We start from the raw sequence: 27,869 nt of genomic DNA, 5'->3' as shown, positions 1-27,869 counted from the left end.
TCCCGCAAAGTCACAAAATGATTTACGGCAGGTAGATGGCACTAAAGAACACACATTCTGATGAGTCGCAGATTTCGCCTGTTATTGTATCCAGCCAGATAAAAGGAAGCAGGAGATTTCTTTATATTGACCTAATTGAAGTTTAATGTTATTTTAGAAGTTATCTGATGTAGTTATAGCTGATACTGGGACAGGGCCATCACAGGAAAAGGAAATTAAACAAAGAACAACTAGAAGCTAAAAGGGAAAGTAAAAGACGACATGTGAAAACCCAAATCAAAGCTCGGTCTGGCTTTCAACAGATGGAGATAATTACGGGATAGTTAATGATTCAAAACCGACCCCAAATTGGCCTTCAGGTATGTAATATGTCTATTTCATCCATAAAATAACTTTAGATTGCACAATATGGTTGTGCGTCAGTAGCCTACAATAAATCACGTCCCCCTTCCATTTAGTGCCCGTTTTTTATTCCTTTTGCTCCGTGTTTGTGTTTGCCTACTATTTTCTTTTCCCTTGTCCCCCTGGACTTGTGTAAAGCGTCCTTGGGTTTCATGAAATGTGCTATATTAATCTAAGTTATTATTACGTGCTTTGCTACAACAAACTCTTAATGCTTTGGCTCGTGACACAGAGACAGTGATACCCAGTATAGCTCAGGATACATCCAGAGTAGGCTAAGTTACCATATGCAACACTTGAAATGTAACAATGCATCTGTAAAGTATTCTCTTAGTGTAAATGAATGATTTTCTGTCTGAGCAAAACATTCATCGCAACTACGTGACCTCCCGGTAACGCTAACTCAGTAATCTACTGTGGGTAATACAGCAGGTGAAGACAAAAAAGAAAAGATCTTTACGACAGCAGGTGTGGTAAAAACACTAACGCTTTTGTCCAAAGTGGCCGCTAGAATCAACACAAACTGAAAGTTACAAATAGTCACTTTAAGCAGTAACACTAATGTAAAAATACAATAAAGTTTTACTGTTACAATTAAAGCTACAAGTAAAAGTCATGCATTCAAAATCTTACTTACAGTAAAGGGACAGTTCACCCCAAAATATACTCCATGAGTACGCTACATTCTGTGCGTTGCTACGGTTGGCGGGTGTAGTTCGGTAGAAAAAGTTCCTTAATGAAACTGCTCACAAACAGGTCTGTGGATTATTTTGAGCAACTGGGTCATGATTTCCAGAAAGAGACATTGATGTTCAGTTTTTCAAATGCACTTTTTTGTGGCGCTATGAGAACCACAAGCCGAGGCCTTCTAGTTCCATTATATTTGAGAGCAGGCATACATCTCTATGGCCAATATCTCTGACACTCGGCAACTCACCAAAACAATCAAGATTAATAAATAGCACTACAGGTAAGAACTGACCTTTTAAAGGAACACGCCGACTTATTGGGAATTTAGCTTATTCACCGTAACCCAAGTCGATACATACCCTTCTCATCTCCGTGCGTGCTGTAACGCTGTCTGACGGCTCCAGCATTAGCTTAGCCCAGCACAGATCCTGCAGGTAACTGGTTCCAACTAGCCTACTGCTCCGAATTGTGACAAAAGTGACAAAATAACGTCAACATGTTCCTATTTACATGTTGTGATTTGTAGAGTCACAGTGTGTAGCCTACAAAAAACAACGTAACATGAGACACAGCCATCTTCTATCCGTGAACAAACCGGGAACTATATTCTCAGACAGGCTTGCTGCGAGCATATCACTCTGCCCAAGTACTATATTCTTCCGCCTGAGAATATAGTTCCCGGTTTGTTTACGGTTAGAAGATGGCTGTGTCTCATGTTACGTTGTTTTTTGTACACGCTGTGACTCTATAAAATCACATGTAAATAGGAACATGTTGGCGTTATTTTGTCACTTATTGGGAGCAGTAGGATTACTGGAACCATTCACCTGCATGTTCTGTGATGGGCTGATGCCACTGGAGCCGTCGGACAGCTTTACAGCACGCACTGAGATGAGAAGGGTATGTATCGACTTGTCTAACTCTGGGGGTTACGGTGAATAAGCTAAATTCCCAATAAGTCGGCGTGTTCCTTTAAGAAAAAAAAGAAAAGAAAGAATCAACAGCAAAATGTACCCGAGATATCAAAAGTGAACTCATTATGCAGCAGAAGGGTGTTATATTGTTGGAGTATTGCTACTGATGGATTACTATGTAAGGATTTTCATAGTGTAGCTGGTGGAGGTGAATCCACTATTAACTACTTTATATTCAATAAGGTATTTTTACGTAACCTGACTCTACAGCTGTCAAATGAATGTAGTAAAAAGTACAATATTTCCCTTTGAAATATAGTGGAGTATAGAGTAGCATCTATTCATGTATATCTGAGGTTATATACAGGACGCATGTCAATAATATAGGCTGCAGCGCACTTTATAAAAGGACAATGCATTAATACTTAAATTACATTGTGTTAAATGACAAAAGAGCAGTTGATAATAAGAGCATACTCCATCTGGGTTGATGTGTGAATATCTTAATGCAGGGACTTGACAACTTGGACTCATTGCTTGCAGGGCAGCTACTTGGCACTAATCCAGTCTTCACCACAGAGAGAAGAGAAAGATAAAGGAGAGGGGTGGATCAATGCAGGGCAGAAAGACATGCTGCGTATTGTTGGAGCAGATTTATAATAAAGTTTTTAATAGCATCACACAAAGAAAGATTATCTTTCCTGCAATTCTTCTTCATAAAGAGTGAAGAGCTGCAACAGAATTGGATATTGTCTGTGTTCTTGTTCTCATTAGTCACCAACATTGTGTCTTTTTGTCTGCCTACTAACCATAAAAACTGATGATGGAAAATGTTTGACTTGAAAACTCACTTTCAAATTCAGCACTTAGTGATCAGATTAATCAGAAGATTAATGCTCTCATATCTGTCCATGGGATATAAAGCTGAAGCCAGAAGATGGTCAGCACTGGAAACAGGGAGAAACAGCTAGCCTGGCTCTTACAAAACCCACCTACCAGCACCTCTAAAGTGTACTCATTAGCATGCTAAATCTTTACATGCGGGTTGTGGGGCAGACTATTTCCTGGCAGTGACTTCCTGGGCTTCCAAGCAAGCTGTTTCCCCTTGTTTTACCTATTTTTATGCTTAGCTAACTAACCACCTGCAGGCTGTATAGCTTCATATCAAGCATGCAAATATGGGTGGTATCAATCTTCTCATCTAATTCTTGGCAAGAATTTTTCCAAAAATGTTGGACTATTCTTTTTAATGGCTCCATAATAAACTTGAGGGACTTTAGGGACACTGCAAAGACCTAATCCTCATTACTGTTACTTTGTGGTCTTTGTTTAGTTGTGCCACTCCCAACTAAAAACAACCAGCCCTTTCTGCTCCTTGGGAGAAGTGGGGCAAGTGCAAATCTATAAAATATGTAAAGGGTGAAGTCTTAAGCCTGCCCACCATTTCCAGCTGCCATGGGACCAGGAAGATTAGGAGGTTAAGAGGAGAAAAGGGAGTGTATGAACAAATAGCCTACTTTACTCCCTCAACCATTCCTGCTGACCCAGATTCTCAGATCACAGTGTTTCCAATGCTAAAACTTTTATATCCCCATTTTATCTGTGTGTCTTTGTCGACATGTGCATAGATTGACAGTGCATACTGTAGGCTACATCTTAAGGCACACATGCAGTGATACAATTTTATGATCATTATCTTTACCATAAGTGTTGCAGATTGACTTCCTTACCTGTCATCTTTCAAAAGCTTGGTGACGTCTTCATATTGAGATCTTTGGCGTATGGTGCATTGAAAGTGAACACTGTGATGATCAATGTGGCGGGAAAATAAAATTCTTCCATCCCTGAGCCTACAGGGCAGACAGTGTTTTTCTTTACTGGACAATAATAGTTATTAAATCATTAAATGATTAATAATTGAAAAGAGAAAACTATACCACCTCAGACAGCTTAAGATATTCATAGTCTCTCTGGGGCTCCTAAGCACCTTCTACTGGAAAGCACCCTCGGGGGGCATCATGAACAGGTCTGGGAACTGCTCCTGTGGCATTATACTTCTTTCAAAACATATTTGCTGTTACTAATTAGTAGTATATGTCATTTTTAGGAGACAGGGTTAAGCACAGTGTCCTCTGAATCATTTGCAGAATGTATCAGGTTTTATTGTGTAGTTTGTCTTACATCCGTGACCCATCTATATATCTCTTTAAATTCCTATTTCATGTATTATTCTTTATTGCACACTAGCGTTTTTAGCACAGCCTGAAAAGTATGCCATCAAGCATTGCACTTTGCATATTGCATGAGCATGAGACAAATAAAACATTTAAATCTGAACTGTCAATATTCTTTCTTTCAAAACATGAAATAACAAAGAGTCATAAATGTTTCATTTGCAGCATGCATTTATATTTTTCAATAAAAATAAAAATGCACAGGCATGATAAATGATCTCACTTTGTGCATGTGCATTTTCATGCAATTGTCTAGAAAAGAGCACCACTCTCTTGTGCAAAGAGGAAGATCTCTGCACTAGAATCAAGATAATGATACTTCATGTGGTGGGTGGGTGATTGCTCGAGGTACGACCATAGAAAGAGACCTGGGATTAAAGGCAAAAAGAAGAAGAAAAAACTAGAAAGGAAAGGAGACACAAGCAGGCAAAGACAGAGAAAGGAAAAGAATGGGAGAGAAATCCCAAAGAGTGGGAGAGATATCCGAGAGACTCAGAGAGACGCTCTCTTTCAAGTCTCACCAGAGAGGCTGTGCAGACATAGCACTGATTTTAGTTTCAGCTTTAGTGTATTTGACACCTCATGAGCATTAAGACAAGTAAAAATACTGCTAAATAATACATTAAATAGAAAGTCTTTCGGACAATATTGTTTTATCAGGATGAATGTTCTGAATATTCAGTTAACTGTTGAGAGCTGCAAAACAAGACTTAGAGTTATTGAATGATTCACCACTGACTTCAGATATATGCATCATTCTTTTAGTGTCCTAAAACCTAAACTTTTAGAGGTAAATGATAAAAATAGATTCAACGTTATTGGCCAAGTATGTTGACATATACAAGTTCTCAGTATAATAATTTAATAAACAAGGCTGAAAAAATTATTTACAGGATGATACAAATATAGATAGGGAAAGAAGTGATAACAAAGATAAGCAAACATAAAGCTATAGCAACAATTTATAGGCGAATTAATGTGCTATAAAAGTATTGCGCTATTTTCTAGACCTTACCTAACCTGGTGCCTGAATCAGGCTGGTCAAAAGTATATATTCAGTTCTGTTGTCGGGTCTCGGGTAATCTCATGATGTATCATAATCATCGCAAAGATAATCTTTTTTAAATCAAAGCAGAGAGTGTGAACTGTGAAGTTCAAGTTTTTCTATTTTGACCAAAAAATTGGACACATGAAGACCTCTACTTTGAAGTGCAAATAATTTGGAATACATTTTATATGCATAATCAAATCCAGTAAAGAGGTGATCATAACTAATAACAGCATAGTTTGATATTTGGGGAAACACATGTTTTTTGCCTTACAATTTAGCCGATACTCCAACACCACTGACGGATATCCAACTTCAACAACTTAATATTTCAAAAAACCATTGCAACAACAAGCTTGTCCCAGCTGTGTGCAACTGGAAAGTTTCCGCTGGCGTCTGTGCTACTTGCAACATTTCTGTATTTAGTTGTGTTTTGTCTATTTGCAGTGTTGTCTCCTTTATTTGCTTGTGTTTTGTCTATTTCCATGTTTTCTTAAGTTGCAGTGTGTTGAGCTCTCAGGGTCACCATGTATGATTCTGACTTTCAGTCTTGCAGAGAAAGTGCCTAAACTGAGCATATTTCCCATAGTCTTGAACTGTTCCTTTAAATAAATAAATGAATAAATATCATAACAATTAAATCCCATCCAATAAAAAACAACACATAGGCCTATCTTTGCTGAGGTGGGGGCCCCTGGTGGTCTCGGGGGCCCCACTGTGCACCCCTGCCGTACACAGTGCGCTTCAGTCTCCTCCTCCTGCCTCTCAGCCCCGCCCTCCAGGAGTGACGGATAGAGAGGAGAGAGAGAGGGACTCTGCAGACGCACACACACATACACACACACATTTTGCACAGAGTCACACACACTGAGCTTTTCTCCTCCGCTGTGTCTTTACTAACGGGACAAGTTCAGATCTCCAGGATATTTCTGCCTGCTCTCCGCTTTTCTCTCGCCTCCATGTGAACATCTCGACCCGGAGTGAGGTGAGTGCACACATTTAGTTGCCAGTTTTTGGGGGGTGAGCCGTTAACTGGTTGAAACTAAACGAGGGGGAAGAAGAAGAAGAAGGGGATTTGCTCAGTAGAGGAGGAAGCGGCAGGCAGGAGGAGAGGCATGCCCGACTCCTGCTCTTGTTGGAGCAGTTTTAGCTAGCTCACTTTACCGCCTTTCGGTTGTCACTAAACGCCTCAATAACGTGTAATTAACCCGGAGAAAACCGTCGTTTCCGCTGCCGTGAATTGAGCTACGCGGTTTGAGATTAGCAGAGCGCCTTCAACATCCTCCCGGGGATGTTACCATTACACCGCTGTAATGTAACGTTACACACATGGCTTTTCTTACAACCGCTACTGCATTTCTGCAGCTGATACTTTGGCCACTTGGACACAGTTTGAAACTGTTGAAGGCTGCAGAGATTTACTTTGTTTGTTACTTATAAGCCACGCTACAGAAGTGAGGAGAGCTCACCAAGGCTGCGAATGTTAACGTAAGCTAAGGTAACGGTGTCTAAACTTTTGAATGGAAAATATGTGCACACTTCATATAAATATGTGCACACTGCCTGACAAGTAAAAAAAAAAAAAATTGTTAGGGGCTGCTAACGTTTATTATTAATCTCGATGATAGTTGATTATTTGATTAACCGCTTAATGATTTGCTCTATAAAATATCAGAAAATAGTAAACATTTGCTTATTTTGTTCGACTAACAGTCCAAAACTCTCTATATACAGTAGGCTATGTGAAACCGAGAGAAAAGCAGCAAATTGTCACACATGAGATGCTTAAAACGGCATATTTTTGGCATTTGTGATTGATTATGACGATGATTTTGTAACTGTCTGTCAATCATGAATTTGATAATTATAAATGTAATAGTTTATAATGATAAAAAACACAAGTCCTCATTTCAGAAGCTTGAACCAGCAATTAGCTTGAAGGGCTGCAACTAACACAAAAAATGGATTATCGATGGCGATAACGATCTGATAATTATTTTCTCGATTAATCGTTTTGTCAATAAAATGGTAGAAAACTGTGAAAAATGTCCAAAGGTAACATTCAAACGTCTTGTTTTGTCCAACCAACAGTGCAAAACCCCAAAATGTTCAGTTTACAATGATAGAAAACAGAGAAGAGCATGAACTCCTCACATGTAAATGATTAAGACAAATAATTATTAAAATGGTTGTTTTATTTTCTGACAACCAATCACATCAGCACCACAATACAGACTACACCACATTAAACATCTATGGTATCCTTTTGTACCATGAAGACATCAGAACTGAACCATTAGGCTCTGTCTCTCTCTGTCACTACCTCATGTTCACTCAAAAGACTGAAAACATCATCACTTTGTTAGTGCCTGGCTGTGTTGTGCATTTGTATGCATTTAAATGTTTGATGCATGGAGATGACCTGAGAGCATTCTCCTGCTGTTCTCTCAGCATCTGCAGCTCATGTTAGAAATGGGCTGAGAGAGAGAGAGAGAGAGAGAGAGAGAGCAAGCAATCTGTTTTCATGCAGACATGCTTACTGTACACAACGTGTATCTGCATGCAAACATGTAGCTGAAAAAGACCCTCTGGTCTGCATCACAAACATGCATCCGGACTGTAATGTTTGATTACATAAACCTTGTGCCGTATGCACAAGGCTCAGGGCTGAAATGTACTGTGTATAGTTTTCTTTCAGCTGTGACATGTGAGGCTCACAAGTCACATTCTGACACGTAAAAAAGCTAGTTACTCCATCTTAAATCTCTCATGCTCTTTACACATAATGATGGTAAGATGACAGGAAGCAATTGACAAAGGGATGCAATAAAGGTTGACTAGACTCGAACCACAGACATTGCTGTTCATAGTTGGCATCGTAACCTCTAAGCTGCCCTGGTTTGATCAGCAGCAGTAAGAGCTGTGCTCACTGGAAGATGGAGCAGCAGGGCAAAGACGCAAAGTGTAGTGTAGGTTTACATTACCATGGTAGGTAGCAGGAAAGCCCAGAAAAAAAAAAAAACCTAGCAAAGATTGTTTTGGAAATGAAGCAATTGACCTCTTCTTCAGAGAGGAAAAACATGAATAAGAAGACAGTCCAGAAAGGTTTGGGTTAGAAGTCTGCACACTAATTATGTTACTGCATCAGCCTTATCTTTCTTTCCAGCAATAATCATCTGTTACTTTTTAAATAAAAGGTAACATCTTTTGCACATTGTCATCCTGATCATTGATAGAATGATACAATCATAATCATCATAAACAACAAATATTGCTATGATTTCTTGCCATTATTGTTACAAAGCCCATGACCACATTAGCAATGCACTCCTCCACATTACAGCCAACAGTTCCTTTGGTATTTCGGGCAATAAATCATTAGGCTGTATATAGTGTAATGGCAAAATTAGATTCCTCTGAGTGTCTGTTCCACTCCGTCTCTGATCTCTGAGGAGCCCCACCGCTCTCCTTCAGTACGTCCTCTCCACTGATGAGATGCCTCCATAATATATTCTCTGTAGTTTTGTACCCTAACTGATGTTTAATTATTCCGACACGGTGATTTGGCTGTTGCTCATAAAATATTGAAACAGAAGCGGCCCTGGAGGCACACTGAAAGACACTGGCTTCACTCAATCCTTAATACGACTCGGCGTGGAGCTGGGCGCCGTCTGCGACTCACATCAAAGTCAACACAGACGCACAACCACCGTATAAGTTGTTTAGTGAAATTTTTGTTTGAATAAAATACAATTTTCTTTTCTTCCCCCAGTCCTCGCAGGAAGTTTCATGTTTTAATGTGAATCTGTTCTTGACCTCCTGCTGCTTAAGACGTCTTCTCTGAGCCGTGCCTGAAACCAGTGTGCGTGATTACTATCGAAAAGCGAGTATACTAGATCAGCGTTTCTGATTACAGCTACTAACCAGGCACTGTCTGCTAATCTACTGAGACAGGCAAATCTCAGGGCAGCTATCAAGGCTACTTAGGGGCCCTTAAATTCCACCACCCCGTCTCTTGACCATTTTGTAATCAACTTTCTTGTAAATACACACGTCACCTGTTGAGTTGGTCCCTCCCTGGATGTTGATTTGATGTTTGACCTGAACACTGAAAAAAATATATAAAGTTAAGAATAAAAAAAAATTTACTTAGACATTTTAAGCATTCTGATGGTTTTTCCAATGACCATCTTATGATTTTTTTTCCCCCTCCGTGTCACTCTTTTTTCAGTGTTTTATTTTTTGAAACACATTTTTTAAAAGTTAAGTTTGCGTCTCTCTGCCGATGTTGTTTTTTCACATAGAACCACCATTGGCAGGGCTCAATCCGAGGGGCGGGATAAACTGTTGTCTTTCAAATTCCCTCTGCACATAATAGGATAGCAGAGCAACGAAGAAGGTAGCAGAGCTAGTTGATAGATTAAACTTTTGCCGTATCCGGCCGGCAAAACTCCGAACACATCTTCCTTTTTTAAGAATGATTTCTGTGCCGTTCTTTGTTCTTTTCTCAAAGAAAAGCTTAACTCCAAGTCTTCCAGAAGACCGCTGTTCCCAGCAGCAGCAGCCATAAGCCCGCACACCGACTCTATACACGATGTGATTGGCCTGACCAGAGTTTGGTTTTTCCAGCTTGCAAGTCAACGGAGAGTGCCTAGACCCCCCTGGCTGCAAAATAAATTTGCTGCCGCTAGGGTGCGTCTAGATTTCTAGGCTAGAGGTCCGCTGTAACAAGCACTAACCTTAGCTAATGTCAGTCTCTAACTCTGGGAATTCCAGGTGAACCTGTGAAACTGCAGTCAAGCAGGTCCGAATCTCACAAACCCAGAGCCAATCAATGCGCTTTGGGCAGCTCTACAATAAAATAAGATTTTACCCATTTTAAATATAATAAAAAAATAGAAAAATCAATATGTGGCAGTCAACGCTGATATTGTGGTGGGCCACCACAAATAAATCAATGTATGGGAAACACTGTCCCTGGTTGTGAGTTATTAAAATGTGCAGCAGTGGTATGTCACCATTTGTTTCTAGTGTGAAACAAAAGGATACCAAATGAAAACCAGCGGGCATGCAAATTATACTAGTATTGTTCAGATTGTGTTTTTGGCTTTTGTAAATACTTAAGGGATCAGTGGACTTAATGGTGGACCCCTTGCTGATGTATGCTGGGATATTGTGTGACCACTCACTGAGAGGATAAAACCACAAACATTGTTTTGTAGAGAAGAGCTTTCGCATCATGTCATCCCAATTGATCAACTGTGTGTGTGTGTGTGTGTGTGTGTGTGTGTGTGTGTGTGTGTGTGTGTGTGTGTGTGTGTGTGTGTGTGTGTGTGTGTGTGTGTGTGTGTGTGTGTGTGTGTGTGTGTGTGTGTGTGTGTGTGTCAGTTTGTTTTTTTGGTCTTAATTAGGGCTGGGCGATATGGAGAAAATCAAATATCACGATATTTTTTACCAAATACCGCGACGATATTGTAGTGTTGACTATTGGTGCTTTCACAAAATATTTACACAATGACATTTTTTGATAAATAATCATCAGTAATGTGGATATAATGACTAAGTGGGTAAAGGCAAATAATAGAACAGTTACAGCCTGGTAAATTCAGAAAATAACATAACTTTACTTTAAAGCAGCCTTTAAAACCAGGAAAAGACAACACTTATGCCATATTACGATATTACGATATCCAAAATCTAAGACGATATCTAGTCTCTTATCACAATATCGATATATTGCCCAGCTCTACTCTTAATTTGAAGTTTGTCACTGTCCAGTTCAAACTGTTTATATCCACATTTGGTGATTTTCAAGCTTTTGCATAAAGTTTAACCAGATTTCTCTGGGTTTTGGGCTGTTGGTTGGACAAAACAATACATTTGCAGAAGTTCTCTTGGGTTTCCGGAGTATCGTATATGCATTTTCCACAGTTTTCTTACATTGTATAGGCTATACCAAATGATTAATCAGTAATGAAAGTAATGTATTGCCCTAATCAAATCTCTGGTGTGACCTGGCACAGAGGCTTGTACAGTCCTTATATCCTATTACGTTAACTCAAAAATGCAATGTCAACTATCCTAAAACAAGGCTGTTTTCTTAGTTTATTTAAAGTTTATACAGTATTTTGGAGCAACCTGATGTTCACTCATACAGTAAATCTGTGTTTCTGCATACTAACGCACAGTGCAGTTAAAGCAAAAGTAAAACGCATGGCTTTTATGGGCTTTTCATGCTTACAGTGTCCTTTATAACTCATATTGTTTTCACATCCTTTTTTTTTTTTTTTTTTTTAACCTTGTGCTGTATTTGTAGCTCATTGCATGTTTCTGTGTCAAAGCCAAACATGTAATGCAGACTCACTGTGTCTTTAGCAGACCCACCAATCAGAGTCAGAGAAGTGTTGTGGGCAGGAAGTGAGCTCATAGAAATTGTGGCCTGCGCTCTGTGTTCAGGAAGGCGTTTGACCCAGGGGGGCATTGTTAAGGTTTTTTCCCCTCACATTGTTGTGGAAAGCACACAAGCAAGCCTCTCTGGTCTAGTTTGGTTACATGGTTACTTGTACGTACATGGAATTCTTGGATTCTATTAAAATTGTCTTCATAATGTTTAGAAATCAACACATGATTTCTCAGCACAACTTTCCAACAGTTCTTCATACAGTCTATAGCCTCTAAAAATATTCACTATCCATAAAGATCCATGCTTCATTCTGCTCTCCTGACGAGCAAAATGCCTCCTTAGATTAGACGAACACAGCTGTTGAACTTCAAAGACAAAATTCAGCCAACGTTGAAAGTGTTGTTGAAAGTGTGTGTGTGTGTGTGTTTGTTGTTTGTGTGAGTGTGTGCATGCTTTTTGAAGGCTGTTTTTAATGAATTTTTGAGATGGAGCCTTTTAATGTCTGGTTTGCTCCGTCTTCCATCTCTGTCTACGCTCTACAACCATTGGTCTAAAATTGACTGCACACTCTGGTGCTTGGTTGTGCCTGGTAGTACCAAGGCTACAGTTGAGGGGTGTGGGTGTGTGTGTGTGTGTGTGTGTATATATGTGTGTCAATAATTTGTGGTTTGTTTGTGCCCTTGTTGTATGTCGTTTATTGTGTGTGTGTGTGTGTGTGTGTGTGTGTGTGTGTGTGTGTGTGTGTGTGTGTGTGTGTGTGTGTGTGTGTGTGTGTGTGTGTGTGTGTGTGTGTGTGTGTGTGTGTATGTGTGTGTGTGTGTTTGTACATAGATGTGTCTGCAAGTGTAATGTTTTGCCCTTTTTTGACGATGGCTCACTGTGCTTGAAAACCCTTGACACACACACACACACACATTTCTGCTCACACACACACACACCACACTCTGTTAACCACTAATGTTTTTCCCATTAAGGTTTTATCAACTTGTGAGAACTGAAGCTCCTTCAGCTTTCAGATTTCTTAAGTGCAGGATTCCTTCAACGTGTTAACAGCTGTATCTGTTTAAAAAGCAATGAGTGAACACAAGTTTGTCTGAAAGCTTACTTTTAGGAATCCTCAGAAAAAGACGAATGTTTTAAGTTTATTCGTGTCTAGACATGATGCTGGTGTCTGAACTGTCCAGCACCAGTTGCAGCATTGATTAAAAGAAGCAGCAAGTGGCTCAGATCTGGCAGAGATAGTGTATATGGCCTTCTGTTGCACCGGTTCTGATACAAAGTCATGCTCCGTATTCTACTGCTGTGGGTCAACATCCCTGCTAGCTTTCTGCTAGCTTTCGGTCCAGCTATCTAATTATCTGCACTGAGGAAGTTATGTTTTTCTGTCCTGTTTGTTTGTGAACAGGAAAAATTATGTTGACAGCTTTCAAAGAAATTTTGTATAAAGGAACATGTGTCCACTGTGAAATATATATTCCCAATTTTATCAAGAACTACTGCCATAACTTTAATGAAATACATCTGATATATGTGTGTGTGTGTGTGTGTATGTATGCATATGTGTATGTATTTATATATATATATATATATATATATATATATATATATATATATATATATATATATATATATAATTCAAATATTAAAAGTAATAACGAATGAAATTTTAAATGGTATTATAGAGGAAGATTGACAGCTCTAGTCTTCACACCTGAATATGATTATCTGATTGTCCCACCTCCCTCTAATCCTGCTATTCTGCCTTTGCACTTATTTACTGTTGTTTCAATCTGTGTTACCTTTGTATTATTCTTGGAAAATTGACAATAGTGTATTGGTTAATGGAGCGATGTGAGAATGACTGAAGAGAGCATGGAACTAAAACAAGAAAAAAGAATACTACTTTCACTACCCTATTTGGAAGACAATATTGTGTGGCATCGAGATGGGCCTGCATGTTATTCTGCGCTCAGTGAAGCATTTTCTTGCCAACAGTGCTATAGCTAATCATGTTATCATAATATGCACAGGATTTTTCCACTGGGAGTACAGATTGCATTCTGCTTGCACAGTAACCATACCACAATTTACCGGAAATGATCTCTGACCACGTTCAGGTGTACAGTTTCTCAGTCCCCACATGAGATTGGAAAAGAAGTGTTCATATATTAAAGGGGTGATAGAATGAATGATTATATAGGGTATTTCACACAGTTCCTTATGGTCTCCTAATGGGGTATGTAACATTGGTTGGGCTGAAAATGGTCTGGTTGATATTTTATTGGCCCTTATGCATCCCTGTGTTTTGGCCCTATTTGTAACAAGAGCTTTTCTTCCAAATATGGTATGCTCATGAATATTTAGATGAGCTGCGCACTGATTGGTTGAGCGAATCCCGATACACACACATTAGAGACACGCGCTGATTGGTTGAGTGAATCCCCATACACACACATTAGAGAAGCGACAGAATCTCATATTCCAGACACTGCAATGTTTCATTACCAAATTCACTTCTGAGACTTTTTTATATAAAGCTCAAATATGGACCGTTTTATGAAAATGTATGGCTAATTGCAAATTTGGTAAGACGTGTCGGACTTTAGGAGCTCCGCACAGTCTGACGAGAAAGCGACAGCCTGCTTGGCTCCATACCCAGGGCAAAGTCACCCTTTGTGGATTACTGCACTACCAGGGCTCCGCGGCCGGCTGCCGGCATAACTATAATATATTTACAGTTTGAATTTTGTCACGGCACTTATATCACAGCTACCCCAAGGTCTTACAAAGCAAACAAAAGCTAACAGTCCGATTTTAATTTAAGGCATTTTTATGAACGTGAGGGGTCTTGTTAGGAGGAGCTAGCTATGTGTCCCATTCAATACAATGGGAAAATATCGCTGCTAGCTAGCTACACTTTGGGCATAACTATAGTATATTTACAGTTTGAATTTCGTCGAGCCACTTATATAACCTCTACCCCAAGGTCTTATAAAGCTAACAATAGTGTCCGTTTCAATTTTATAAATCTTTGTGAATTTCAGAGGAATTCTAAGAGGAGGCTAGCTAGCTCTCATTGATAGAGCTACATCCAGCCGCAGGCTCTATCAATGAGACTCGCGGACATATTTCCCCGATCTTTTGTTTAAATAACTCAACACATTATAATTATACACTGGTGTAACAAGCTCGTTGACCGCGCTCTCACTCACACACACCGGCCATTTAGCAGGAAGAGGGGAGCTGTAGGCCCTGGAGCTCTGTCCAGGCAGCAGCGTTTGGTAGTCCATTAACCCAAAAAACGGTGACTATGCGCGGGTATGGAGTGCCGCGGGCTGCCAACTAGGGATGGGCGATATAGACGATATGCAATATAAAAGATACAAAATTGGCCTACGATAGAGATTTTAATTATGTTGCCCTATCGCGATAAATCATGTTGATGACGCAACCACGAGCTGCAACGCGTCATTGTCATCTTGAGTAAATATGACTAAAAGTGAAACAAGGAGCTGGTGAAAAAGACCGGTGCAACATCCATTATTTGGACTTGGTTTTGATTTAAGCCGCTAAAACGGAGCTGTGGTCGAGCCGTACCATGGAGCCTTTCACCAGCCTGACCATTCGCTATATAACGGACGATTGGAATCTTGGCAGCCGGTGTTTGCAGACGTTGTACTTCCCTGCTGAACATACAGCCGTGAGTGCGTGTGCGCGTGTGTGCAGCGGCGGAGTGGGACCAAAAAATGTACCGGGACGTTTACGGCCCCTGCTGTACGGGTTGAGCAGAGGCTGCACAGTTTGACCAGGCAGCGCGCGTCAGGCCACCGGATGGTGTGCTTAACAACTTGCAATGTATAACTATTATCAGACCGGCCCACCGAAACGTCCCAGCGTGCGCGTGCGTGGGCGGCGCGTACGGCGCGGCGTCGCGTAGGTGCGGCGTGCGTCGCGTCGTCGGTCGCTGTATGTGTGTTGTGCGTGTGTACTCTCAAATCTCAAATGCGTTACATTAGGCTGCAGGTAAGAAACTTTGTTTGAAATTAACATTTGAAAGTATCTGTGCATCTTTGCCTAATACTGAAAGTATTTCCAGTACAGTGTCTGTTCCTTAACTAAACAGACACCAGTTTTTCCTGTTCTCTGCATCTTGGGTGGCATTTAAGAACCAAGGACTGAAACTTACTAAGTGTAGTGCCTTTTAGAATGGTTTGCACTAAAGAGAAGACACCCAATACTTTAAGCTTTTTCTTTGTCAAAGTCTCTGCAACTAGTGTACTTGAATTTTATTCATCTGCAACATTATGTCATATAATTACAGTTTTGAACAATAAATGTTCTCAAAACTACATACTATGTTTCTTTCTCTTTTAAAAAAAATAAAAATACATTTAGCAGTTTGGTTTTCCTTAGGGTCTATGTAACCTGGTCTGAAATGGTTCTATTATAATTTATATATCGCAATATATATCGTTCTCGCTAGAGGCCGCAATGTATATCGCAATATGGATTTTAGGCCATATCTCCCATCCCTACTGCCAACCGTGACGGAGATCCATCTACCTCACAGCAGGCCGGGGTCTGTGAAGGAAGGCAGGCCAGGCGGCGAGGCAGCAACACAGGCAGCACTGGCCGCTGAACTCCGACACACAGTGGGACAAAATTTGCAATTAGACATCAATTTTCGTAAAACGGCCCATATTTGACCTCTACATAGTTGATTTCTCGCATAAAAAAGTCTCAGAAGTGAATTTAATGGTAAAATAGCAGATGAAAAATGTATACAATTTCTGAGATCTGCACGACCTAGATTCAGAAGACTAACTGATCTCAGGTCAGTTGTGTAGCCTATGTAAATGTTGGGGCGTGACAAAGCGAGAGACTAAAGCCAAATGAGGAGGAGCCGCCGAGTTGACGTCAACTAGGCAGCTCGTTGAGATTTCAGAGGCAGTTTAAAATTGTGAGATTTGCAGAGGAAAGGGGTGTCAATGGGATTTTGAGGTTCTATGTATGTCCTAGTTACTCACTAAACTGTCATTATTCAACTATGACAAGGTAAAATCGGTTTTGCATTCTATCACCCCTTTAAGCTCAACTGTCCCAGATTCAAACTAAACTAGCGGTGTGAAAGTTATAACTGCATTAGATCAGAATTTCATGAACCTGAAAAAGGTTTTTTGATCCAATATAAGTTATAAATGTATTTGTTGCGTGGCTGCCACTTTTTTATTTGACCTTCCTTTTTTTTATGTTAACGCTGGCAGGAGGAACAGATTGTGGAGATGAACTGTACTCTCGTATGTTTTGTCTGCCCTGGCCTTTCTGAAACTAACAAGTACAGACACATATTTGTTCTGTAGTGTAAAATGATAAATCAGCATATATGCTAGCTCCTACTCCGTACGCTGTTACTGTGACAGTGCAGGCTCACTGCGCACCCATCTTGGTTTAGTGGTGGATTAGAAGTGACACTTACTGCAGGCTGGCTGAGTCTGAGCCTTGTTTACTCTGGCCTGGTCTTAGCCGTGGATTCAAACCATCATTAGGTAGCGAAATTACTCAACAGTGGGACCGAGCTACAGACAGGGAGTGAGAGAGGAGACTAAAGTGGGACAAAGAGAAGGAGGAACAATTCAGAAAAGACATATAAAAACAGAGGAATTTGCGTGACATAGAGTGAACCGAATGACTTCAGCAGGGGGGTAGCTAGAACCTGGAGGCCAGGGCGTGCTCTGGTCAAACCCTTTCATAAATAAACAGACAGATTGGTCTAAAATAAACATGAATCGCTCATGTCAGTGTGAAGCAGATGGACGAATAACCCCACCCAGGACTGAGACAGGACAGCAGGCCCTAAACATGGGCTGCTGCTGTAGTGCAGAGAGGCACTGGGGGTGAGGCCTTTTGTGAAACCACCCATGCAAGGAAATTGCAGAAAACAACCAGTTGAGATATTTGTCCAATTTTAAAAAAATTGACTTGCAGAAAGATCAGGGATCAGTGTCTTGTCAGGGGAGATTGGGAACCCTGACTGGAGGGTCTGGATCTCTTTTTGAAAGCTGTAAACCTGGTCTTCCCGCTGCCACTTCAGACATGGACGTTGTTCTGCTGATGTAACAGAAAGCAATAGGCTCATGGTGGGCAGGTGAAATAAAAGCCTTCCATTAATTAAAAAAAACATCTCAAGGAATGAAAGGAGCAGTCATACAATAACGGAGAAAATAAGCAAATGGAGACTACAGACTTGCATAATAACAAAGGAGAATAGGAAGAATACAGTAGTATATTTTGGACATGGCAGGCCATGAATCTTTACTACAAAGTGCCTGCTGGTGAGAAGCTGCTGGTGAATTATATTCCTTCTATGTTAGCCTAATGGACTGTAAGACAGGAATACAGATGACCGAGTCTAGATGAGAAGACTTAAGTTGCTTACACACAGTGAATCTGCAACATTTCTGGTTAAATTATTTAGAAATGGTTCACAATAATTCAGTTCAGTTCACACGTTCGTCTTCTACTGTATATGGAAAAAGTCTGTGTCATGTCTTAATGTCTGCGTTGCATAGATTATGCAACACGTGTGCAAGAGATGGTATGTGGCTAGTGAGATAAGGTAATGCAAGATGTTAATGGGAAAATTCTCCACCTTTTTTAATGCGGATGTCTTATCTGTACTGTTGGTATATGTAGTCTACTTAAGAAATAAATGACCCAGTGTGTACTATATTGATTGAGAAAGCGAGTTCTTGGGATCTTGGAGCCGTAGCATCTGTGTCTACACGTATCAGGATGCGTTTCGTGCGAGTGGCAACTTCGCTTGGCTCTCTTAGCTTTTTAGTTAACAAAAAAACCTCACAAAATGTCAAGAAAGGAAACATTCTTACACCTAAACAGAAGAACTGTACACCTTCTTAAATCAAGTTTGTCTCACGGACCAAGACTAGATTAACTACCTGTTAACTCCTACTCTCTCTGATGGAAACATAGCTAGATTACAATACAAGAGAAGAGAACAGGGAAGTTTACCAGCGCTGAAGTAGCTTGTAGTTCTTGACTGGAGGACGGAAGAACTACAAGCTGCTAGTAGAGTGGAGAGGAGATTTTGCAGCTGTGGTCGGATGAGCCCCAGAGACACAGAGAACATTAGAAAGAACAGCAGGCTTTTTTCACACCATATCCCTCATTTAGATAGAGATAAGGTTGAAAACTGCTGACATTTCACTTTTAAGGTACCCTGTGAAGTGTTTGACCACTAATAGTACCATGAAGCATTGTTTTATGATCAAAGAAGTGCAGCAGTGCACGTGCAAAGAAGATGAAAAAGAAGACTACAAGCTAGTAAACATGGATGTAACCAATGCATTGAAGATATAAAAAAATGTTTGCGAATGTTTTATGATTTAGGAAATGTTTTTGGAGCTGTAATGAGTAGTCGATAAATTGTAAAAAAGTGGATTGGCAGAAATGTGCAACTTTTTTGATAATTGTGTTGAAAACACCAACCATTCTCTGGTTCCAGCTTCTCAAATGTGTATATTTCCGGTTTTCCTTAGTCTTCTATGATATAGAGGATTGCAAAAAAAAAACTCCTCAGGGAATCATTTATTTTTCTTTTGATTGACTTGCTTGTTCTCCATCAAACCATCATGCAAGGAAAGCGTCACATTGTGCGGGCTTTGCCTGGGAATGTTGCTGCTTTGCTCTCACCAGGCAGAAGATTGCTGGTATTCTCACTGAGTCTTGCTACAGCGCCTTTCATAAAAAAATACATCTCCTGTTTCCACATGAAGCAAACCTGGCAATAGGTTAAGGTGCAAGAGGGAAATCGGCTGAGAATAACCAACACGTCACAACACTTGACAGGATTGCTTCTAGAAATGGTAATAGGGATGCCATAATGTTTTTGTAATGAGGTTCAATCCAATGAGTTTATTGAACTGATTGTGACCCCTAGGGATGTCACGAGAACCGATACTTGCAATAACTTCCGGTCCCGGGATTTGTTACGTCTCTGGTCACGCAACTGTTAGAATCACTGTTTTGTTTTGTTGTTATTTTTGCACAGTACCTTTTTGAAAAGATGTCTGGAATGTGTCTGGGGACACTAATTGTTGCACTATGACCAATATTTGCACTCTATTATGTTGTTCTATGCTCTATTGCACATGTTTTGTATGTCTTATTATGACATTTTGATATTTTTCAAATATTTAATAAAGAAGTTCATTTTTCAAGTTAATGTACATGGAATCTTAGATTTTATTTTTTGCCGTGGTATCGAAATCGGCATCGTGTTATTTTACTGGTATTGGCACCGACTACTGAATTTTTGGTATCGTGACACACCTAGTGACCCCATGTTCTATTCGAGGTATGTCTCCTGTTGATACATTGCATGATAAAATACAAGCGCCACTTAAAATACAAGTTGATTTTAAAGGCTTTTACAACAAACCTCAGTCTACACTAGCAAAGATAAACAAGAAGCTTACAGGGCATACAGAAAGAGTGCTCTAAATCCTTCAGTTTACACACTGTCTGCTGGGTAATCTAAGGCTTCAGCCTCCCTCTGACCTGCTGCTGACACTGTGACGGGCTTGTGCAGGGATGGAAAATGTTTATGTTGTGTCAGTTGACATATAGATTTGTGTATTTGCTACAAATATAAGCTCTAGAGGTAAAATGACTAATGATTATTTATATCTACTGTATACTAAACAAAATAAAACATGCAAATCTTAACCCTTTTGTTAAAGAATTGTGCCTTGATTGTTGCAGTTTTGGATGCCTGTTGTCGAACGTGTGTTGCTGCACTTTGCTAACATGTCATGTGATTGGTTGTGCTTTTAATGTGTGGCTATTTGGGTGCGTGTTTTTTTTTTATTTCCATCTGCAACAAATAGACTTGTGAGTCGAATATGAATCAGTTTCAAGTAAGAATTGCATCCTCTGAATCCAATATGAATGCACAAGAATCTACAGAGAGCATACAAAGTGTTTTAGTTGTTTTATTCTTCCACATTGTACAGCTACATTTGTATTCACACGACACCAACAACATTCAGCAGATTGATGGCGTATCTCAGTATGTCTCAATATTTGAGACGGAGCAGGTCGTTTATCCATGTAGATGATGTTGCACATTTTATATATTTCATTTTAGTTTTTTCTACTGCACATTTTCATTATATTCCAATTCACTAATTTGACTCCCTTTTTGAATTGATCCCACTAAAACAGTGTTTTGTTCCAGAGCTGCAAAGATGAATCGATTCATTGATTAGCTGTCAACTATTAAATGAATGGCCAACTATTTTGATAATCGATTAATTGGTTTGAGTAAAATTCTCTGATTCCAGCTTCTTAAATGTGACTTTCTTTGTAGTTTCTTTTAGAGATGGCCAGATACAATTTGTTGCTTCCCGATACCGATTCCGATACCTGAACTTGCGTATCGGCCGATACCGAGTACCGATCCGATACCAGTGTGTCATATATTTTATTATGTTTTAACAACTGTATACTACTATTCCTGTATGGATGTGATATTATTTCTATCTTTGTCTGTCTGGTTCAGGTTAAACTCTTTGTGAAACATGAACAAACCCAAACAATGAATGCCGTAGAACATTCTTTTATTATCCAGTCAGACAGTCAGTTATAACAGAAAAAGAACATAAGTGAACTACTTTATTAAGTGGTATCGGATCGGTGCATAAACTCCAGTACTTCCCGATACCGATACCAGCGTTTTAGGCAGTATCGGAGCCGATACTGATACTGGTATCAGAACATCTCTAGTTTCTTTACTCCTCTGTGACAGTAAACTGAATATCTTTGCGTTGTGGACAAACCCACACATTTGAGGACGTCATCTTGGGCTTTGGGAAACACTGATCGACATTTTTTTTTTTTTACCATTTTCTGACATTTTATAGACCAAACAACTGACAATGAAAATAATCATTAGTTGCAGCTAGGGCTGGGCAATATATCGATATTATATCGATATTGTGATATGAGACTAGATATCGTCTTAGACTTTGGATATGGTAATATCGTGATATGACATGAGTGCTGTCTTTTACTGGTTTCAAAGGCTGCATTACAGTAAAGTGATTTTCTGAACTTACCAGACTGTTCAAGCTGTTCTATTATTTGTCTTTTCCCCACTTAGACATTAAATCCACATTACTGATGATTATTTATCTAAAGTGTGAAGATATTTTGTTAGAGCACCAATTGTCAACCCTAGAATATCGCCGCAATATCGATATTGAGGTATTTGGTCAAGAATATCGTGATATCTGATTTTCTCCATATCGCCCAGCCCTAGTGCCAGCGCGGTTTTGTTCCTCTATGGACGCTTTCACACCTGCATCGTTAACTTCGGTTGAATCGCACTAGAGTTCGTTTTCCCCCTTGGTGCGGTTCGTTTTTGGCAGGTGAGAACGCAGCAATCACACTCGGATGCGCAACAAAAGCGGACCAAACAAGCGTACCGCAACCTCTGGAGCGGTTCATTTGTGGTGAGAACGTGATCCGACCTCGAACCGCACCAACTACTTTATGTGCACTCTACAAGTCTGAGCTATACGGCTCCTGGTCACGTGTGCTTTGCAGTCTGTGATGTGGCAGAGCAGCGGACTGTGGCGGCTCAGTTTCTTTTACAGAAATAGACAGCAGTCAAGCTCGCCGTCCGTCACTCGCATTTCCGTGGTCAAACCAGCTGCACAGCCGGTGTGAAACAAAACCGAATCGCTCCAAGTTTACAAACTCATCCACTGATTCGGACCAAAGCAAACAAACTACAGGCGTGAAAGCCCTATGATTCAGCTGCTGTTGAGTGATGGTGTCGTTTAGGTGCAGTATTGGATGTCCTTTTTTATAGAAATGAACTTCAAACAAGTAACATATTCTGTTTGTTCTAGTGTCATAGCAGATTCTTTAAATAATGAAGTATTATTATTGGAACTGGCCGAATAAGTGGAATGTAAGAACACAAAAGACAAACTGCTGCTACTTGGTGATAATATACTGCAATAAAATGTGAGAACATTACACTTCTTTTTTTTACAATTTTTTTCAAATGATAGTATGACTTTGTTCCTGCAGTTTAAAAAAGAACCCGACAAGTCTGGCCCTCTCAGCCCCCCCCCCAGATTCATCTGTTATTGACCCCCACGTCTTACACCTTTCCTTTTTAGGTGATTTGAGGTGAGTTCCTGTTTCTGGTTTTTGTCCAGCTTTGCTAAATACTGGATTGAAGACGGTACAATGGTGGGACTGTTGGCCCTAGTGCGGCGTTGACCTGGCTGTGTCAGCCAGGACGAAGTACCACCATGAATTAGGTTAACAGGAATTATAATCTGGATTTTGCAGGGTTGTGTAGCAGTGATTACTGATGACTTGGTTACTTACGTGTTTGTCAGTAGGCCGTGCAGGATCAGTCCTGGCAGAGAAATTTAAATTCACTACAAGATTGGTGTCTCAGTATTTACAAGTATCAAATAAACCGCTTACGTGGACATAAGCTAATGTAGTTTGGTTGCTTCTGAGTTGAGTTAAGCTTATTCATGTGGATGCACTGTTGAATATTGAATTATTGTTTTGGCACAAAAACTAAAGCCACCTGATCTAAATGCAGCTGGCCAGTCGTTGCATCCTGTGGCACCGCAACACCTTGCTTTTGTCGTCATGCACTCTGCTGTCTACCTCTGCCCTGCTTTATTACGACAGGGGAGACAATGACCCAGAATCCATTTGACCTAAGTGCTTTAAATCAAGGCTCAATCGGAGGAAAAAAATTCTCTCCCCACCAGCACGCCCAGCGCCAACTAGGACAAGTAATCCAGACAGAATAAAAACGTCCTCTTAGAGGACACAGGGGGAGAGAGGGATGGAGGAATGAAGACATGACAGACGGAAAGAAAGGAGAGGAGGTGCTGGATTACGTACATACGTTATATTAAAAGATTCTTTTTATTTTTACAACATCCTGTTTATAAATCTGAACAGATTCTCTGCTGGGTTCGTCAACCAGACAATTTGAATGATCCGACTATTTAGAGATGGGTATTTAACATTTATAATATACAGTATAAAGTATCGGTATCTTTAAAAAGTACCAAAGGTGGCATTGAATTTCTGGCCACACCTGTAGTCTTGTTTACTCATTCTTTAATCAGATACTTTCTGATTAAAACCACAGTTTTAAATTTATTAGCGTTTTTCTGCCTTTTGCTTATTATAATATTTGAATCATGCAGTCACAATGACGGATTGCAGAGTTCTTAGACTGTAGCCCCAGTCATGTGCATCACTTTTTAGTGTCCCCTGTTGTGCTTTGAGCTTCTCTATTTGCAGCACTTTTTCTAAATGCTGCGCATGTCATCAATTCTGTTCAAATTGGTAAACATGTTTCTTAATTTGCTTGTGTTGTGTCTATTTGCGTGTTTTCTTAATTTGCGGTGCGTTGTGCTCCCAGTGCCACCATATTTCCTTTTCCAGTCTTTTTGATAAGCTAAGCTAACAGCTGCTGGCTGTAGCTTCATATTTTATTGCATAGACATGAGAGTAGTACAAACTCTCGTCAAGAAAGCGAGAGTTTATCCTAAATGTTTGTTCAACATTTAAGAACTTTGGCTTTTTTTGTTTAAAAAAAAAAATAAATAAAAATAAAAATTTAAAAAAGGTATCTAAAAAATTAACCATTTTAATACTGGCATTGTATCGCCAATGGTATAGAACAATTTCAAATGCTACACAGAACTGTTGATATGAAATTTGTTGCGCGCGCTCCATGGCTCACTGAAGCCTGCCCTGTTTATCTGTTTACATACAGCAGCAGCTGCTAATCTGCTTTTTCTTCCCACTCCTCTTTACACTGAATAAAAAATTCAGAACCTAACAGAAAACAGAAAAAAATCTAATAAAAGAACATATCAAAAAAATCCGAAAATGTCCAAATAGTTATCTCATTCCAACTAAATGCATACCCTGTTGTTTAAAACTAAATGCTGATAGAGATGGATGCAAAAATAATGGATTTGGCATTTTGAAACCCCCTGTTCTTCCATTACAGAACTGAAGAAAAATGGCTTTAAACTAGAGAGGGAGAAATTAATAAAAAAAAAAAAAATGTAGGTGATTATTTTAAGCAAAGCAACCCAAAGCCTAATTAAAAGATTAACATATAGAATACATAATAATAGTAATAACAATAATAATTATAATAATAATAATAATAATAATAATAATAATAATAATATGTATCAAGACATTATGTAACTTGTGGTTTTACATGACAGATGTAAGAGGACACAGACCTTTATAATACTGGAATCTGAGCACATAATTCAAAAGACGAGATTAAACAAAAGCATTGAAAAGAATAAAAGAAACTGTTTAACTGACTGAGGGGACCTGCTGCAGTATTTCAAGCTCTGTGCAGGGTGTGTGTACAGTATACCACTATGTTTCAGGTGTAATGTAGTGTGTGTGTCTCCAAACACAGACCTGCGTTCAGTCAGTTTGACTTGCAGTGACATGGCCAGGGGTCGTGTTTCGGCTAATGGCTTTACGGTTGTCAGAAAGGTCAGACGTCAAATCTCAGTGCAGTAGTCAAAACCAACTGCTTCCTGTTTTAATGGCCATGTGCTGTGTCATTAGCCTTTTGTCCAGTGTTTCCTCAACACTGACTCTGGGCCCAAATTAATTGCTAGTGTATGATAATGAGGACCTTTGGGTTAAACTGCATTTCTGAAATTTGGGTCTGCAGTGAAATAAGTTCCTAAATAATAATTTCCTAAACGGCATGCCATAATATATATATATATATATATATATATATATATATATATATATGGCATACCGTTTAGGAAATATATGTAAAGTTTGAATATATTGAATGAAAGTCTGAATATTTTGAATGAACTTTGAATATACTGAATGAACATTGAATATATTGAATGAATGTCTGAATATATTGAATGAATGTCTGAATATATTGAATGAAAGTCTGAATATATTGACTGAATGTCTGAATATATTGAATGAATTTCTGAATATATTGAATGGAAGTCTGAATATATTGAATGAATTTCTGAATATATTGAATGGAAGTCTGAATATATTGAATGAATGTCTGAATATATTGAATGAATTTCTGAATATATTGAATGAAAGTTGAAATGGAATCTGACGTCATTGTCTGCCACCATCTTGTGTTTTCGTTGTGATTAATCCTAACCGAAGTGTGACACTATGAGCAAATCAGCAAGAAATCTAGTGTCAGCAATTTTGAGCAATGAAGAGATTATTAACACACTGGCGAATGCATGTACGGGCCAAAACACTGGTAACGATAACTGTATCCAGTACCGTTCTACCAATGAAAAAGTTTATTCACTTTTTCATCATGGAAGACTAAATGAAAGGAACCTCTTTGGTCAGGCAGGTCCCTTTCATCAGGCTCACTCAACACGCCTTTCATTCAATATATTCAGACTTTCATTCAATATATTCAGACTTTTATTCAATATATTCAGACTTTCATTCAATATATTCAGACATTCATTCAATATATTCAGATTTTCATTCAATATATTCAGACATTCATTCAATATATTCAGACTTTCATTCAATATATTCAAGGTTCATTCAATATATTCAGACTTTCATTCAATATATTCAGACTTTTATTCAATATATTCAGACTTTTATTCAATATATTCAGACTTTTATTCAATATATATTCAGACTTTTATTCAATATATTCAGACATTCATTCAATATATTCAGACTTTTATTCAATATATTCAGACTTTCATTCAATATATTCAGATTTTCATTCAATATATTCAGACATTCATTCAATATATTCATACTTTCATTCAATATATTCAAGGTTCATTCAATATATTCAGACTTTCATTCAATATATTCAGATTTTCATTCAATATATTCAGACGTTCATTCAATATATTCAGATTTTCATTCAATATATTCAGACTTTCATTCAATATATTCAGACTTTCATTCAATATATTCAGAATAAGATTCATTCAATATATTCAAACTTCACATATATATAATAATTTCCTTAACAGCATGCCATATGTATGTGTGTGTGTATATGTATGTGTGTGTGTATATATATATATGTGTATATATATGTATGTATGTGTATATATATGTATGTATGTGTATATATATGTATGTATGTGTATGTATATGTATATATGTGTATATATATGTATGTATGTATATATATGTATGTATATGTATATATATATGTGTATGTATATGTATATATATATGTATATGTATATATATATGTGTATGTATATGTATATATATTGTATATATATATATATATATGTATATATATATATATATATATATATATATATATATATATATATATATATATATATATATATATATATATATATATATATATATATTAGTATGTATATATATATGTGTATATATATATATATGTATGTATGTGGCAACTAGGTCGTATGTATGTATATGTGCAACCATGCTCATACTTAGACTCTACTTTTATACATCCTTCATTGTCCCTTTTTTTTTTTTTTAATTACTATTATTTATTTTTTTGAAAATTGTTGTTCTTGAAAAAATGCTAATAACACATTGAACATTAAGATATTTCTGCGTGCTACATGCTTTAAGCACCTATTAGCATGTGATAAATGCCACACATTGCCGAGCCTTTTCTTGTATGCAAAGAGTGGGCTCATGCATTGATTTCTGAGTCTAATATGTCAGCTGAGGCTGTCATTTTCTCCAGTGACAGACACGGCGTGCTGAAAATGAACTCACAGTCTGATGTTATGGATTTGGTTTTGTCTCTGATGACCTTAACACTTTGGTAAAGCTCAATTATGAAATAAGAACAGGCTGTCATTTTGCAAAAGCCTTTTATAGTTCAGCTAAACCATGAAATGAGAAGAAGTCATTTCATTCCAAGAGGCTGGCTGGATTGCTCATTTTAAACATGCAATTGGATCAAGCTCTTTCATTGCAAATGTCTTAACAAAAAAATCCTGTTCCAGAAGTCGTGTAAAAAAATTGACTGATTGAAAGAGAAGCTTTGCTCACAAGACTCAATCTTTCATTTCACACCGGGGCCTTTAAGAAATCCT

General features: G+C 38.6%; 1 protein-coding gene across 1 annotated transcript in view; it reads left to right on the top strand.

Moving 5' to 3' along the window:
• Window positions 1–6,104: 6,104 nt before the first annotated feature.
• The window catches only part of ppp1r16b (protein phosphatase 1, regulatory subunit 16B), an 83,644-nt gene continuing 61,879 nt past the window's right edge, over window positions 6,105–27,869 (top strand). Inside the window, exon 1 of the mRNA XM_039796550.1 lies at window positions 6,105–6,273. The gene's annotated coding sequence lies outside the window, so the exon portion shown is untranslated. The remainder of the gene's footprint in view (window positions 6,274–27,869) is intronic.

Source organism: Perca fluviatilis, chromosome 4 (assembly GCF_010015445.1).
Source record: "Perca fluviatilis chromosome 4, GENO_Pfluv_1.0, whole genome shotgun sequence".
In the NCBI taxonomy this organism is placed as follows: domain Eukaryota; kingdom Metazoa; phylum Chordata; class Actinopteri; order Perciformes; family Percidae; genus Perca; species Perca fluviatilis.
The sequence above is the reverse complement of the archived record's forward strand: the minus strand, read 5'-3'. Positions and strand labels throughout refer to the sequence as shown.